Source organism: Lemur catta, chromosome 6 (assembly GCF_020740605.2).
Source record: "Lemur catta isolate mLemCat1 chromosome 6, mLemCat1.pri, whole genome shotgun sequence".
In the NCBI taxonomy this organism is placed as follows: Eukaryota; Metazoa; Chordata; class Mammalia; order Primates; family Lemuridae; genus Lemur; species Lemur catta.
Window position 1 is genome coordinate 26,139,140 of NC_059133.1, and position 13,247 is coordinate 26,152,386.

The following is a 13,247-nucleotide window of genomic DNA, read 5'->3' on the forward strand; positions in this document are numbered from 1 at the left end:
TTTTCTTTGGTCTATTTCCAGCCTGTTAGCAAGCCTATTTCTGTGGCCAGGCCTTGCCACTGCTACACTGTTTTTGATTTTGTTTTTTTTTCTAATAGAACCTTGTCTTTATCTCTCATACAGGATGACCATCATCTGCAAGTTGTTTGTTGAGAGTCCCCTCTGACTTCAGAACAACCAATTTATGGTGACATGAACAAGTCAAGGGACTCAGAGCTAAAACAGGCACGATTTCCAGATCTAATGAAGGCTCTGTCAGGCCTCATTTGGATCTAGTTAATGAGGATCTGATTGAATTTGCCATCTTTATAACACTGTGAGGTCTTTGGGGCTAGTGAATGATTTCTCTTATTTTTCTACACAGAAGCAAGAGTGAGGTCGAGTTGTCAGTGTAAACATTTGTATGTTATACGTCATCAGACATCATGTCTTTGGTGGATGATTTGCTAGGTCATCTTAGACAGGCCACTTAATCTTTTTGTGTTTTAGCTTTTCTATCTGTCAAAGCATGGTCACACATATAGGACCTCTACAGAAAGTGCGATTAGGAAGAATAAATAAGGTGTGTTAACTTGAGGGGCTTTTGCAACAGAACCTTGTATCACTTTTTGCTAGAGGGAGTGTTACCTTGAGGTGATATAACATTTTTATGGCAAGATAGTCTGAGAAAAAGTGCTTGCCAAGCAAGCATCAGATCTGAGGGAAGGGACGGGTCATTCCTGCTGTTTCAGGCATTTGGAGGTAACTTCTGATGAGGGCTTTTCGGTCCTGTAATTTCTCCAAGGAAAAATTGAAATCATGAGACCACTGTTTGGCAGTCGAAATGAAATGTACTCACAATTTAAAAAGACAAATTCTTATGTGCTCAGCTTCAAATTATAAATTATCAATAACATCTTGTGGTTCTGTTGTTTTGCTGTGGAGGGACTTTGGTGCTGAAGGCAGTCCTGTAGCTGCTTTTCACACACAGTTTGCAAACCACGGCAAGCCTTGGACGGTGCCGTCAGTCTTTGAGGATGTGGCGGTCAGCACACTCTGATGTGGCTGTCTTCTGTTACGATCCAGATTGCCCCAGATCTCCCAGACCAGATATGCTTCTATAAATACACACAGAACCTATCAGCCTTTACTTTGGGGTCGCTATAACTGTTCCAGTAAATTCCTTAATAAAAACCCTGGATGAAAATACATCTGAAATCAGAGAACAGTTTTGCTTCCAGGACTTCCAATTGCTGTATTTTAAAAGACTGGTTTAAACTTTTTCATACGTACAAGGGAAACTCAGTGGAACCCTTTACTTCACGTCACCTTCTTGCATGCCCACTCCCTGCCCCCACTTCCCCCTTCTTGAAACTGCTAGCATGAGACCTGTTGCTTTCCTCTGTTTGAATTTCCCATTGGCCCTGCCCCAACTCTCAGAATCACTCTCTTTCCCCCAAGGGAATCGCCAGATGCTCAGTGTGTGATCAACGTGCCCTGTGCTGCTCAGCTTTGCCTGGGCTTGCCTGTATGTCCTCCAGAAATGTAAACAGAGACACCCAACTCTGCCTCAGGGTGGAGGGAAGGACTTCAAATCAGTCACAAACCCAAACAAACAAGGCAGGAAATGCTGCTTCTTCCCCCAGTGGGTGCAGGAGGATGGGCACTCTCATTATACAGGGCTAGTGGTGTCTGAAAATGAGGGTTCTGTGCGATAAAAAGCTACCTGTTAAGAGCTGTGACAAGTTGTCAATCTGTGTTACACCACACTTTAAACATTCCCAGCAATGTCATTTCTGCCAGTATCATAGGGAAATAGTTATGTAGTTAAAGCTTTAAGTCAATAGTTAAGTGCACTGCATATTGTTTGTAATAGCTCAAAACTGGAATGGACTTAAATGTCCAATAAGACGAATTTGATTAAATAAGTTGTACTATCTACCTGTCTGTCTGTCTCTCTTTTCCAAATATATCTATTTCTACCATTTAAAATGAGGGTGTAAATGGTCTATTTAAAATTTAGATTAGAGACACCCTTGGAGAGCTTAATAAAAGGTATAAACCAGGAGAAAATGTCTATTTGTTCAACATTATCATGTAATCAAGAGATTTCAACAAAAACTTGTCTATCACTTAAAGGTTAGGAATACTCAATCTAAAGAATTTACTAGAAATAATAATTCAGATGTAGGGAGTAGTAGAACAAGCAGGTTAGAGAAGAGTATAATCCCATTTTTGTAAAACAAAAACACACAAAGCAAAATATCCACTATATACGTAAAGCAAAGCCTTTGAAAGGATGAACAAGAAGGCCCTAACAATGGCTTCTCTGGGGGGTGGTATGTTTTCTCTGCAAGTCTTCCTTTCGCCTTCCCTTCCTCCCTCCCTCTCTTCTTCCTTCCTTTCTTCATTCTTCTCTCTCTCCCCCTCCTCCTTCTCTTCTTTTTTTTTGGCCTATTTGTATCTTCTGACTTTTCTACAACTAAACATAAATTGCTTTTATAAGAAGAAATATACCACACAAGTTTGTTTTAATTTTTTTTTAAAAGAGCTGTAATCAATTTTGGCAGGTATGTTAGAACACCTGGGGACATTTCTAGCACCTTTCTGATGAAATACCGGAAGAAGCAATAATTAGGATGAAGGGATATTATTTCTGAGTGAGAGGTAATTAGAGCCATATGAAAAGCAAATAGTTTGATGGACTTATTTTTCACATGAAATACAGATGAAACATGCTAAAACAATTCCAAATGAATCAGAATAAAGTCACTAGTGCCCAAACCATTCGTGGCAACCAGGAAAAGCCAGTCTACCTGTGCCCTTTAACTTGACATCAAGAATAGTATTTCCATTCTTGGAATGTCCTTTGGGGGTGTCTCTGGCAACTCAATGTCTTGAAGGATTATGAGTCTGACATTCCTATTTCTCTCGCCTAAGAAGGGGTCTGGGAGAAGTTGTTCTATCTTTGCAGACCTTGTTCTCTCAATTTGAAGGTGATGTTCGTATTTCTTCTATTTCCTGGCAAGTGTCTTTAAGGAAAGTGAAGTTAATTTTCAGACTCTGCGGATATCTGCTCAACATTCATGGCCCCTTTCTTGAGTAACAGGGTACCCCGTCTTCCTTCGGGGAACTTCCTTCTCCTACTCTCAACTGCTGTGGCTTTAGTGAAGCTGCCATCACCGTCCAGCTCCAGGCTGAGCATGCAACTCAAGCTTGGTCAATTACAGTCTCTCTCTGTCTCTCCCTTTCTGCCACAGGGAGAGGTGTAGGGATGGGCATGTGATCCAGTCAGTGAGATAGAGCCAAGGTTTCTCAGCTGGGAGAATATAAGCTTGGAATTGTTCTGGGAAAAGCCTGTAGAGAATAATGGCAAAAGAACAAAGTAGAGCCACAGGATAGAAGAAGATGGGAAATGGGGGGTTGATCATCACATCCTGGGGCTTCATTTGAGCTCCCAGGTCCCTATGTCCCTGAAACAAACTTGCCACTGAAGTTTTCAATTACCTGTGGCAATAATTTCCTTTTTGTTAAAAGCCAGTTTAAATTAGATCTGTTTTACTTACAACCAACTGAGTCCTTATTAATACACTGATTTAATAATCATAATACTTATTGAGTGCTTCTTAAGTGGCAGATCGTGTACAAATTCTTTATATGCATTCTCTTATTTAATTCTCACAACAGTTCTTTTTAAGAAAGGAAACAGGTTCAGAAAGATTAAGTAACTTCCATAAGATCTCTTGCCAAGTAGTAGTGGATCCAGATTCAAACCCAGATAAGCCTGATTCTAAAATTCCATGCTCAACCAGCATGCTATGAACTAGGCAGTGATACTTGATGAAAAGCATGACAGCTAGTGGACTGTACCTCTCAACCATTCATTTTTCATAGCAATTTACAAAGGGACACACTGAAGTTAATAAATGAGTATTTACTAAGCATGGCCAATTTTAGGGGTTAACTCTCTTCACCTCCCGTTTCCTTGTGGGTGCCTCCTGTCAGTATTTTATTTTGTTTTCAGTACCAGACAATGCTTAACAGAAGAATCCCAAATGACGTCTGTGCCTTCATTTTACAGTCTAAGAGTCTAGCAAAACCTCTAATTTATCTGATGCACACCCTACAACTTCTCAGGGGCTCACTTCGGCTGCAAACAAGCAAACGTGGAGGTAAAGCTTGGGTCCTTTCAGAATCAGTGAAGAGCAACAAGGCTGCTTTGGTGGTATGTTGGTATAAACCCAGAGTGAGCTTTCTTTTTGTTAATAAAATGAAAATAAGGAGGTTTATCCCTTCTGCACTCCTCCTCTCTCAGGTAGGGTTTGCTTACATTTTATAGAACAGCGCAGTTCTCTCTTGAAGACTGAAGAAAAAGGTAAACACTTGCCTGGGAGATACGGTTTTGAGTCTAGCTTTGAGGTTCGTGCTGTACTCATAACATCCTGTTCTTCTCAGCTGGCTGTGATGTGGTACATAGCGGTTCCTCCCCGGGCTGTTAACAGCTGAGCTCATTTTTCATACAGATGCTGCTCGGTGGGACTGAGGAAATGGGCCACTGCTGCCTCCTCCTTTGTCACTCTTATGGTTACGGACAGGTATTCCAGTTGCTTTGAGAATGCACTTTCCATCTGCTCTAAATTTAGGTCTTTAATTTCTTTGAGATATTTTGCCAACTTAGATGTTATTGGGAGCCCACAGAGTATTTAGTGAGCGGAAACGAAGTCTCAGAAAAAAAAAAATCATTTGTTTAGCATAGGAGAAAGCTACTCTGTTGAACTCGGCAGCGAGGGAGTCAGGAAAGGAAGAGTGGCTATTAGGGAAAGGTGTGATAAGCCTGATACTGAGAAAAAACAGTGTAAGTGAAATCATCTGCTTTCCTAGGCACAGGGATTTCTGACTTCTTATCTACCCCTTCAGTAGGAGCTGGAGGAGTGGGAAGTAGTTTTTTGTATAGTATATTTATTAGCTTTCAAATGAACTTGTGTCTAGAAATCACATCTATTGCAAAGATATAAATGAAATATAATAAGGAATAAAATCTTACTTCTGCCATCAGGGAGCCAACCCCAAATGAGTTTATTGCATTTGGAGAATCTGAAGGCATAAGTAGGTTAGGGATGACTTCTGCTTACCCGCAAAGGAAGATGTTTCCCTTCTGTCTTCTACACCAGGTTGCAAAGTCACTGCCTTGCCCAATTCAGAAGATGGACAACAGCAGGGGGTGTTGTTTGGATCACTTTTGTTAGAGAGTATAACGGGTGTCCTGTAATTGTGCTTCTCATAGGGTAGTTCCAAAACTTGCCTTATCACCGGGGTCACAAAAAGGCTCTAAAAGGATTATGGGATCCTTTGTCAAACCCAGACCTACTGAACAGGAATACATAAGAACAAGCCTTAGCCATCTATAATTTTACAAAGATTATTCCTATGGTCAACCAGGGAGCTACCACTCTAGTTTTCCCTCAGTGGGAGTAATTAATCAGATCGGCAACTCTTGCCACTCATTCATTGGGATCTGTAGACATGACCCCAGGGCAGTCTAGTCTTCAGTTAGGGTCGGGGGCAGGGAATGGAAGCAATGATTAGAGGGATCTAGCAGAAACGAAGGTGGGCTGATGCGGGCAGTATTGAGGCATCCTGTAGCAAGGCCCAACAGAAAGTGAAGAGGATTCCTGGAACCGTTGTCTGCAGGGGTTTTGAAGATTGAATTGTTAAAAGAACAGAGAGTGGCAAAGCCCTTACTGCCTCCTTCAAGGTAAAAAAAAAAAAAAAAAATCTTATTTCTTTCTGGCTGTAGTGCCTACCATTTTTATTTTATTCATCATGGCCAAAAGTCAGAGCTATGTGTTAAAACCAATTCCTTCTAAACAGAGACATGAAACAGGAAATCTGAATGCAGACACTTCAACACAACATACATGCAGGTGGTAGTGTAGTTTCCCTTTTACACCTAGGAGAGCACAGCACACGCTCATTTACTCATTCAGTCATTTAATGAACAATCATTTATTGAGCAAAACCAGCACTAATGAGGCATGGTGCCAGGTGGTGGGGGAGAAATAAACAAAACACAATCTTTGCCCTTTAGATAGTCACAGTTCCATGAGTATGTAAGAACTCATGTAGGAGAGGGAATGATCATTTCCCTCTGGGCAGGAGAAGGTGGACCAGGAGGTCTTCCTAGAGAAGGTGATGCCTGAACAAGGTGTTTAAGAATGAAAGGGAGATTCACGTGGAAAACAGGCACAGTCTTCTTAGACAGAGGCTAGTTTGAACAAAGTACAGAATGGCCTGGTGGGTCAGGGGAAGTCTGTGTAATCTGCTGTTACAGCGTAAGATGGAAAAGTGGTGAGGTGTGATCTGGGGATTTGGCGACATCCAAATCATGCAGGGTCTTGAATGTCTCTACTTCTAAGAAAAAGAACTTGGCATAACCCAAACACCTGAACTCATAAACATGCAGTAGAAGAGAACAGAGGCTGCTCAGGTAAAGACACAGATGAGTATGAACAAACTCTTGCTTTTCTTATGCACATGCCTTGGGATTGGGTTTGTAGGCGTCTACCTCTCAGATAAGCTGGGGATAATAATATAGCGACTCATAACTTTTAGAGAATTGCTATATTTTTTCCTTAACTTCAGAATGTTTTGAAAAAATGAAAACCACTTCTAGCTTCAGTTTTAAAATGCCTTAATTTGAGAGACCATTAGTCATGAAGGTGTTTCCATAGCAAATGTGTGTGGGATGTCCTAGCATTGTTGGCAGTGGTTCAAGGGAACTTATATCATTAAATTAGGACAAGGCCTGGCATGATGGCTAGAAAATTCATGGCACTCTTCCCATAGCACGAGGCCTCCATTTAAGGGCAAGATAAAGGCAAGGCAAAGACCAAGAGGAGAAATGCTGGAATGAAAACAAGTAACAAAGGGGAGATAAAAATGGAAATCACAGTTCAGTGTGAATAATAGGAATGCAAATGGTGCTACTAAAATAGGAAGGAACATTACTTTTCAAAAAGGCAAAGCAAAGGAAAATTGTAGTAGCAAAAGCGTTTTGCATGGTAAAATTGTACACTGTGTATGCCTTTCAGAAGCAAAGCCACCTACTCTAATTTTTCCCAGCACGATGCTGTGAATTTGGTGAGTCATTTTATGAAGGTTTACTACAAAGCCCCAATCTGCATATTTTTTTTTTTATAATACATTTGGATTAAATCTTCCTTTTCCCAGCAGCTGCCTACTAATGGTCACATTTTATAGCCAAAATTTTTCACCTGGGATAGAAAGTAACATACTTTTTAAAAAATCAAAAAGTTTATGGAATGATCTATAGGGTTTATTGTTAAGTTAAAAAAAATTATGATTAAAAAATTTATATAGTGTGCTACTAAGAAGAAGGTAATCTGAATATAATTTGCTTATATTAAAAAAATGCAGGAAAAGATTATTTATGGGGGAGTGAGGAAACAGGTTGGAGGAAGTAGGATTAGATGCTAAATGTCTCTGAATCTATTTTGTTTTTATGTTGAATTCAAAAGCATATAAATGTTTAACACGATTATAAAAAATTAGTCATGAAACAAAGCCATCTCTAGAAATTGAAAACAAAATGACCTAAATGAACTTAAGTCTCAAATTAGTGGCATAATCACAGAGAGGAATTATTTCAAGTGACACAGCCTGTAGATATACCGTAAGAAAAAAGAATTGCCAAAAAAAAAAAAAATTAAACTGTTTTTCCTAATCTTACTGTTTGGTGATAGTGTTGTTACTGCCTTGGTTTCCCTTTCTTCCTTCCTTCCCTCCTAACCACTTCCTTTCTTCCCTTCCTTCCTACCTCCCTCCCTCCCTTCCTTCCTTCCTTCTTCTCTCACTCTCTTTTTTTTTCTTTTTGGGACTGTTGTGTGTACTATGGGTTAAAGCAAGTGAAAAATTGTGTTGGTATTGGTAACTAGGTTTTTTGGCATAGAAGAAAGGTAATTCAGATTTAACATCAAAGAGGTTAAGTAAAAACCTTATTGTCTCAAATTTATATTGTCATTATCAATTGAAATTGTGATATATTTTAATATAAAAACAAAGATTCCCTAGGTTTATTCACTGAAAAGACTTACAAATAATGGCCAGTTAGGTAGAATGCATGCCCCTAGTGTTCACTTACTCAATTGAAAACCTAATGCTCAGACTGGTCTCTTAGTACTACCCCTGTTAAAAGAAACCTGGGCCTCTTAGGAGAGAACTGATCATAGGTCTGGGTTAGAAATTGTGTAAAATGAACTGGAATAATTTATCATACCAAAGAGTATGATAGTTATCAATGATTTTTGCTGTTATGAGGAAGGCTTTTGCTAGGCAAAGGTGGGACAATTTGAGCCTCAATAAAATAATGAGTACAATGATTGAAACACATCAATTATGTTTAAACCTATTGTGATACACAAACACACACACACACACATATGCACGCAGCCAAAAATATCCCCTTAAAACCCTAGGACCATTGGTTATCTTTGGATGATGGTAAGTAACCAACTCAAGATTTCAAAACTAGTAAATGAAGGGAAAAAAATCAAACATTTATCCTCTCTTTTCTATAAACACTATACCATTGGGTAACCAAATAGTAAATAGCTCCTGATTCAAACTATCAAAATTAAAACAAAATTATTAGACAGTTAAGGAAATGTGAATACCAATTGAATGGTTAGCAATACTATGTACTTACTGTTATTTGCCTTCAGTTATGATAATGAATTGTGGTTACATTTAAGAAAAAGCTCATATATATGAAGATGAAATGATATAATCTCTTGGTTTTACTTCAGAATAATCCAGTGGTGTGGAAGAGAGGGGAATTAGATGGTGGTATAAATAAAACGAGATTGGCCATGAGTTGATAATTATTGAAGCTGAGTGCATAAAGTTTATTGTATTATTATTCTTTTTCTTTTTGTATATATTTGAAGTTTGCCATATAAAAAATTTTAAATAAATCAATTGCTTTGCTCATCTCTCTTTCCCTGTAACCTCATCATCTCACTTTCCAATGTATTATTATGCTCACATGGCAAGTACGCCGTTAATGTTTGGAAACAATCACACTGCTGTTGTCCAAGGTGTCTTTCTAGCTTCATTCAAGTTTCTCACTCTTGATGAAAAAAATGAACAGATAGAGAAATAAATTCTAGGTGTTATTCAAGCGGGTTAGTGGGCAACTCCTTTTGGGCAGTCATGAGCTTTCAGACTTAATCATCTGATGTTTGGAGTTCTAAAGAGACTTGTCTCAAAGTGAAAGACATAGACTCTTTCATCTAGGAGCAATATTTCTCTGAACCACAAGAAAACAAAGTTTCTCAACTCAACTGCTCGTGAAAATTGGCATGATGTGGTCTCATGATGGATCAAATCCCCAACTGCAGAAAGATCTAATCGCTAATTATTTTACCTTAAAGTATTTGGGCTTATGACTATCTCTGTTCAGTTAGCGTGCATAATTCTTCGCCAGCAAAACCTATGTTTCAACGCATTGCATTAAGTCACTCTGGGATATTTGCTGTCATTCTGAAGGTTTTAATCTGTATAATCTTTCAATTATGTGCTAAATTTTCTTGTATTAGTTCATTGATATTTTTTCCCCTCACTTTATTTTTTCTGAAACAATAATTCAGATCTCTGACCTCTTGCATTGATCCTATAATTGTTTTTTTTTCCCCTCTCTTCTGTCCTATTTTCCATCTCTATTATTTTGATCTAGTTTCTGGGCAACTTGTAGAACTTCATGTTTCTGATCCTATTTACTTAAAAAAATGTCTGTTCATGCATAAAGAATTCTTTCTTATATTTCTAATGGTTTCTGTTAAAAAAATAGTATCCCACTCTTGTTTTCTGTCTTTCGTGGATACATTATCTTTTCATGTTTCTCTGAAAGTACAACTTTTTCAAAGTTTTCTTTTGCTCTCCAAATTATCTCTGTTTCCTTTCCAAGTTTTGTTTGTTTATTATTGTTTTTTGTCTTTGCTTTCCATGTTGGAGACTTCCTTTAAAACCGTGGCTGACTGTTCACATTTAAAGATGACGATGGAAATAGCTGATTGAATGTGCTATGCATAGGGCTAAGTCTCACCAAGTAGCTTCCTAGCAATTAAGAGTAGAAACAGTTATTGAATGGGGGCCTGCAAGGGTGATATTTACAATACTTAACAATTGATATGGCATGGGTGTCATAAATCAGAGAAAGTACCCAGACGCTCAGAATGTACCAGCCATGAACAACTCATTCAAGAACACTGTGTGTACAAGCCTGATTCAACCTCATTAGATCTTTCTCTTGGACAGGATGGTTTCCTCAGAGAGGACGTCCCCAGTCTCTTGTCTTAGGTGGGATAGGGATAATATTAATAATCCTGCTGCCAAGGTTGGAGGGGCCTGGGAGTTCTTTACATAGGCTTTCATTTAATCCAGCAGCTATGCTTATGTCCCTGGAGCTCAGAGCTTCTCAGATTTAATTTCTTCAGAATCATTACTTTCCTGTCTTCTCAAGTAGGTTAGAGGTAATCATCTAACTATTGATATAGGAGAGGACATTGGGAGTCTGATTGCTTCTTATTTAGATGTCCTTCTCAGAGTTCATTCTTCAGTGCCACTCTTTACCCTCACCTTCAGAGACACTTGGAACCTCCAATTCCTAACCCATTCTGGGTTTCTTCTACCTAAACTGTCTGGCTTTCTGTTGGCATCCCTCTCTTCAGGCATACAGTTTAGCCTTTTCTGGTCTATTAAATTAGCTACCACTTATCTAGCTGCTTTCTTTGTTCTTTCTTTTATTTTTTTATAAAATTGTTTTTTTTTGTTTGTTTGTTTGTTTTTTGAGATGCAGTCTCACTCTGTCACCTGGGCTAGGGTGCCGTGGTGTCAGCCTAGCTTATAGCAACCTCACAAACTTCTGGGCTCAAGGGATCCTCCTGCCTCAGCCTCCCAAGTAGCTGGGACTACAGGTGCATACCACCATGCCTGGCTAATTTTTCCTGTTTTTAGTAAAGACGGGGTCTTGCTCTTGCTCAGGCTGGTCTCGATCTGCTGACCTCAAGCGATCCTCTTGCGTCGGCCTCCCAGAGTGCTAGGATTACAGGCGTGAGCCACCAGCACGGCTCAGCCATATTTTTTTAAATACCTTTTGCTGTCATTCCCTTTCCAATTCTCTTTGCTCTATTGGTTTAAAATGTCTGTGTGTGCATGTCTGTGTACATGCTTAATTTCTTTTTAACTTTTTAGTAGCATTCTAAAATAAAATAAAATAAACATGTATACTTAATCCATTAAGTTTGACCAGAAGTTTTACTTTTAAATTCTTAAGATGTGTCTTTAAACATAATTAGTTTTTGACCACAATTAAAGTTCACCAGGATTTATATGTTCCCAGAATACAGCATGAGAGTGTTAATGTTTTTTCATTTCCTTGAGTTGTACCACCTCCCAATTTGGGATGATCTGAAATTTTAACTCCAAATTATAATAAAACTAATACTTTTTAATATTATGCATCAAAAATGATTTAAACTTGATAATACATTTTTATAGTTTTTTTTCCTTTCTCATGCTTTCTTATATCCTGTATCTTTCCTTATATTGGCTTCTTACTTTCATTGGTTTACATATTAGAATAACTTGCTCACATTTTAGTAGAGGGTGATTTGGATTATAGGAGCTTGTCTGCAGTGATTGTGAAGACAGGACACGACATCCTCCTAGGAGGAGGTTTGAGCTGGTTTCCCGGGTATCTCTAGCTACTGGTGACAATGAATTGTCTCATCTCTTTGGGCTTGGATTCCACACTCATCTGTTTTAGCCTCTGGGCAATCGCTGCTCTCTTGCTCAGCTTCCTCAGAAGGTCGGGGGCTATGTGACCAGCCAACTCCCTCTAAGTGCTCTGCCCCAAATACTCACTGTGACCATTGCTCCTTGACCTACTTCTACCTGGAGTTCCCATAATCATCTTCATCCCACACTACTTCTCTCCTATATATTTTCCTCTGGTCTTGTTTCACCAAGAATTCAGTCCTATCTTTTCTATATCTTTTATGATTATCTCCACATCTTTGATGTTGACATCACCCTTTCTCATTTTCCAGTGCTGTTACAAATGTATTTATTTATTTGATCATATCACAGTAATCTGGGTGGGAGAGAATGTGTGTTCAGTCTGACATTTTGCTCCTATTTCTGGATACACACACACACACACACACACACACACACACACACAGAGTATATAATGTCCCTGCTCACCAACTTGCCTACTGTTGTTTATTGTTGCAAAAAGAAAATTTGATTTGGTTTTCCTTCCTTCGGTCTTGTCTTTTATTTGCTAAATCTGCTTTATTTCACTTTTTGTTTAGTATAATCCAGTCTGAAGGTTAAAGGCTGTCTTTTTAGCCAGCCACAGATAAAACACCACCAACAAAATCCCAACTATGGTATTCATTTACTATGTATATTCTGTCAAGCGGCAAAGAATGCATTTCCAGTATAGATTTCCCCACTGGTACTAAAAGCATTTGTAAAGACATAGTAACATGAAAGAAAGCCAAAAACCTACAATGGAAGCAGTGTTGTCCTTAACAGTTTTCTTTAAATGTACTTATCTTAAAAGGACTCTGTATGTTCCTTCAGGGAGATGGATACTTTCTCTTCCCACATTTTTAACTGGCACAAAATCACCCTGTTTTCTGGAACTGCATTACAAAATTTCTTCTTCAATACTTTAATCAGTACAAAGAATAATTAACTTTTTATTAGAAATTTGTTTTCTATAAAATATATGATGTTTAGAGAGGTGTTTCTGTGCTTTTTAAGGTAAATTGTTGTCATTTATGGATGCCAATTATTGCTTTCACCATGAACTCCATTTCTTAAGTTATAATGTAAAACCTAAAAATATAAGTTAATTTATAAAATTTTATTTCAGGCATTTTCCACATTAGGGCTAAGGGTGGGTTTAGTATTATTACATTGCATGCAATAAATGCATGTCATAAAATATAGTTTACTTGCATTAATGCAGTGCTCTTAGATTGAAGGAATGATGACTCCTTTCTTTCAGACCCATCTGGAAGGAATCATATTCACAGTTCCAATATCGTTGCTCATGTAAATTTAGGAAAATGGATCAGTATATACACAATAATAATTTATAAAAAGAAAAAGATCGCTACATGTTTAATATTTTTAACAAGTTGAAATCTATATTTATTGGGAGGATGATTATACTG

The 13,247-nt window shown here is 38.3% G+C and overlaps 1 long non-coding RNA gene across 2 annotated transcripts in view; it reads left to right on the forward strand.

Annotated features, from left to right (window-relative positions):
- The first annotated feature begins 4,103 nt into the window (after positions 1-4,103).
- Positions 4,104-13,247, forward strand: part of LOC123639454 — a 45,914-nt gene continuing 36,770 nt past the window's right edge. The window contains exon 1 of one of the 2 annotated variants that reach the window (XR_006735732.1): positions 4,104-4,151. This is a non-coding gene — a long non-coding RNA (uncharacterized LOC123639454). Of the gene's footprint in view, positions 4,152-4,185; positions 4,205-13,247 lie in introns of those variants that run through there. The other variant, XR_006735733.1, reaches the window with a different exon arrangement.